The 5,000-nt window shown below is 47.2% G+C and overlaps 1 protein-coding gene across 1 annotated transcript in view; it reads right to left on the minus strand.

Annotated features, from left to right (window-relative positions):
- The window catches only part of csmd2 (CUB and Sushi multiple domains 2), a 398,565-nt gene that overhangs the window by 334,135 nt on the left and 59,430 nt on the right, over window positions 1-5,000 (minus strand).

Below are 5,000 nucleotides of genomic sequence, written 5' to 3' on the forward strand. Positions count from 1 at the left end.
AACTGAAGTCAAGTTACAAGTTAATGGTCTCACTATAGCATTGCTTTGTGCCAGACGATATTGTGCTGAATGAAATGTCTACTCAGACATGTCCTGGTCATTGTCCACGTGGAGAAAAGGGTTTTAAGTTGCATGTGTTCAGGGGTGCTGTGGCGCAGCAGGCTACAGTGCTCAGTGCCCACAGGGACCCAGGTTCGAGTCCGACCTGCGGTCATTTCCTGATCTCACCCCATCTCTCTCTCCCACTTGTTTCCTGTCTCTCTCTACTGTCCTATAGGAATAAAAGCAAAAATCCCCCCCAAAATATATGAATTAAGTTTCATGCGTTCAAAGTGGGTGAGCAACTTGGTGCCCTGCACTTGCTCTGGTGCTCTGGTGAACTGAGGCCAGCACTGATCCACCATGTTGGCACAGGTCAGCCATTTGGTCAACCCCAAACTTTGTGTTTGAGTGAAAGCTTCTGGGAGCTTCTAATAGTGCAGACCCTTCTTTTGATTTGTGCCTTCAGTGATACAAGCAGATTCATGTTGGCTAACGCACCAAGTCCACTGGTACATAACACAGCCGTACAATGTACTGGACATTCTGATCACATGACTCCATTCTGATCACATGACTCCAGGTCTTCTGGTACTACACTGAGAGCTGATCCACTCAGAGCCCCATGGCACAGGTATTACGGTAAGAGCGCGCACACACACACACACACACACACACACACACACACACACACACACACACACACACACACACACACACACACACACACACACACACACACACACACACACACACACACACACACACACACACACACACACACACACACACACACACACACACACACACACACACACACACACACACACACACACACACACACACGTATACCAGTAATGGCCATCTCCATCAGCGCACCATTCACATGATGGTGCGAACAGAAAGCCTGAGGGGAGAGCAGCAATTTACACTCCGGCCAGTTAAAGGGTTAGGAGCCTCTGTAGATAGACACGAGAGAGAGAGAGAGAGAGAGAGAGAGAGAGAGAGAGAGAGAGAGAGAGAGAGAGAGAGAGAGAGAGAGAGAGAGAGAGAGAGAGAGAGAGAAAGCAGAGTCTCTGGCCAGTTAAAGGTTCAGGAGCCACTGAGACGTGACAGAGAGAGAGGGAGAGAGAGAGGGAGAGGGAGAGAGGGACAAAGAAAAAGAGGGATAGAGCAGAGAGTCTGGACTGATGTAAAGGACCCCGAGGCGGTAAGTGCGTAATCATTGGCCTGGCAGCTAATAAACGTTTACGGGCCAATCAACCCACCCAATCGATGAGGGCGCGCGGAGAGCCCCCCGTTCGAAAGGTCAAAGGTTAAAGATGAGCACTTGTGGCATTCTCAAGAACACAGAAAGGACAGCCTCTGGGCGTGATACAATAACACATTAACTAGAGATACATGGACAGGTTCCGAAGCATTTCTGAGTGTGACAGAGAAGCAAGGAGAGTGATGGACACACTAACAGAGAGACACAAGACACGAGTCTTACACTGCCTCACACATCTCGAATTCTCATCTTACTCTCTAAATTCAGCTCAGCATGAACTGTTCTGCCATTACAAGAAAAAACTAAAACATTTCAATTCATTCATTTTCAAATGATCTTCCTGAATATATTTCAACACAGCAAACCAATCAAATGAGATGTGTATAGAAATTCTCCTCCTCTCTTCTTCTCTCTATATACCTCTCCCTCTCTCTGTCTTTCCTGAATACTTCTGAGCAATGTCTTCCTCTCCTTAATCCCCTCTCTCTCCCTCTCTCTCTCTCCCTCTCCATCCCCTCATCTCTGAGGGGAGTCCAGATTGTCACAAGGAGGATTCAGGTCACGGCAGTCTCTCTCCTCTCTCTCTCTCTCCTGCAGACCGCCATTAGATGATAGAGCTGAACAGAGCAGAGGACAACAGAACAGAGTAGAACAGAACAGAACAGAGTAGAACAGAGTAGAACAGAACAGAACAGAGGAGAACAGAGTAGAACAGAACAGAGTAGAACAGAGTAGAACAGAATAGAACAGAGGAGAACAGAGTAGAACAGAACAGAACAGAACAGAAGCGAAGAGAACAGAACAGAACAGAACAGAACAGAACAGAACAGAACAGAACAGAACAGAACAGAACAGAACAGAGAGAAGAGTAGAGAGAGAGGGAGAGAGAGAGAGAGCTGTTGGGTGCTGTGCTTGTATTCAACTGCTGCCTGCGCTGAATTATTCAGCCTGGCTAATGGGAGAGACTGAGTGGGTCACTCTGGCCCGGCTACCCGACTGCTCTCTCTCTTAGCTCCCACCCCAGTACACACACACACACACACACACACACACACACACACACACACACAAACACACACACACACACACACACACACACACACACACACACACACACACACACACACACACACACACACACACACACACACACACACACACACACACACACACACAAACACACACACACACACACACACACACACACACACATACGCACACACACACACACAGACACTCACACACACACACACACACACACACACACACACACACACACATACTGTACACACACACACACACACACACACACACACACACACACACACACACACACACACACACACACACACACACACACACACACACACACACACACACAAACAGAGACACACACACAAACACACATACACACACAAACACACATACACACACACACACACACACACACACACACACACACACACACACACACACAGAGGGCTTTAGATTACAGAGATTGAGATTTGTATTGTAGCACCTTCTGGTAATGCTCGTTCACTTTGTCTATCAGTCTCCAACATCCCATAATAAGCAACCACTGAATGGCAGGTGAGAGCATCACATCAATCTTCGTATGATGAGCGGCTGTCAAATAACTTGCGATTTCAAGTGCATCCATCATAGAAATGAATAGATTCAGAACAATGTCATAACATTTTAATAAATGTGTTATCACAACAGCAGTGCTCTTATAATAACCAATGCTTTCAAATTCTATAATGTTTGATATACAGATTTGCAATATGTTTAATCACCACTTTATTCATTTTTCCAAAAACGATAAAAATAACGCCACAGTCTAAAATGTTCCCTGACATGCTAAAACTCAAGCATCTTTTTAATATTACACACATTCAAATATATTCAACACAACAAGAAGGTGTGTTTAAGAAGATATTACACAGCAATCAAAACAATATGTGGCATCTTAATTTCAGCATTTTCTATGTTCCTCATTTTATTTCTCTTCCAGTTTCCTAAGTCCTTTGTTTGTTACAGTATGTGCCAAGGGTAGCACACTCTCGAGCACACTGGAGGCTTGCGAGACTGTCAGAGAGTTGTTGAGAAAGTTCTGTCCAAAAGCACATCCTCTCTCGACAGTTAGACAAGTTGTGTCCTAAAGTACACTTTCCCTCCACAGTGAGAAAGTTCTGAGGTACAGTTGAGCTGTAGATTCCCTCTTGGAGCACGCGGAAACAAAGTTCTTTATTGGAGAAGTTGAGCTGTAAAGTCAGCCGAGAGGACAACAGCCTCAGTGATCTCTGAATGAGAGCAGCAGCGGCAGCAGCCTGAAGCACACAGCAACCAGATATGGCTCAGATCCGGCCCAGACCCGGGGGGGAATCCGGCTGGCGTTACAGGTCAGGTACCGTCTAGGGAGTGGGTCCATTTTGGGAGGGGAGCGGAAGAGAGGGCGACGGGGTCAGTGAGGGGTATCCAGTCCCCAGTGTGTGTGTGTGTGTAGGCATGACTGTGTGTGTGTGTGTGCGTGTGTAGGCATGACTGTGTGTGTGTGTGTGTGTGTGTGTGTGTGTGTGTGTGTGTGTGTGTGTGTGTGTGTGTGTGTGTGTGTGTGTGTGTGTGTGTGTAAGGGGTATCGAGCGCTTGCCTCTCAGAAACCCTTTCTGGTCAGCTGAGTCCAGCGGCTGCAACACTCAGGCGTCCAGAGAGAGCTGCCTCCAATTATCCACCAAAACACACTCCAACATCTCTGTCTACATGATCCCCTCTCTCCCTCTCTCCCTCTCTCCCTCTCTCCCTCTCTCTTTCTCTCTCTCTCTCTCTCTCTCTCTCTCTCTCTCTCTCTCTCTCTCTCTCTCTCTCTCTCTCTCTCTCTCTCTCTCTCTCTCTCTCTCTCTCTCTCTCTCTCTCTCCCTCCCTCCCTCCCTCTCTATTTCTCTGTTCTCACTCTTTCACTGACCCCTTGCTCACACCTCTCTGTCTTTGTCTCAGTGGAAATAAAGTGTGCTTTGTGTGTGTAGGCATGGCTCTGTGTGTGTAGGCATGATTGTGTGTGTGTGTGTGTGTGTGTGTGTGTGTGTGTGTGTGTGTGTGTGTGTGTGTGTGTGTGTGTGTGTGTGTGTGTGTGTGTGTGTGTGTGTGTGTGTGTGTGTGTGTGTGTGTGTGTGTGTGTGTGTGAAGGTTGAGTGGGTGGACAAGGAAAGAGCAATCTACAGTGAGACAAATGAGAGGGGTGTAACTAGAAGGAAGAAGAATTGACTCTGTGTGACCATACATACATGCATGCCCATGTGTGAATGAGGTGAGTGCATGTGTGTTTCAAGTGTGTGTGTGTGTGTGTGTAGAGAGTATGTGTGTGTGTGTGTATGCGTGTGCCTGTGTGGAGAGAGAGAGAGAGAGAGAGAGTATGTGTGTGTGTGTGTGTCTGGAGAATGTATTATCTCAGAATTGTGTGTAAATGTGTGTGTGTGTGTGTGTGTGTGTGTGTGTGTGTGTGTGTGTGTGTGTGTGTGTAGGTACATGATCTCAGCAGTGAGTGTGTGTGTCAGCGTAGAAATTCTCCTGATTAAAGCCATCCGTAAACACTCCCCCCTACCCACCCCGTGCCCAGCGAGCTTGTTGATTTACTGGGCTCCAGAGCAGCTACACACACACACACACACACACACACACACACACACACACACAC

This window comes from Sardina pilchardus, chromosome 24 (genome assembly GCF_963854185.1).
Source record: "Sardina pilchardus chromosome 24, fSarPil1.1, whole genome shotgun sequence".
In the NCBI taxonomy this organism is placed as follows: domain Eukaryota; kingdom Metazoa; phylum Chordata; class Actinopteri; order Clupeiformes; family Clupeidae; genus Sardina; species Sardina pilchardus.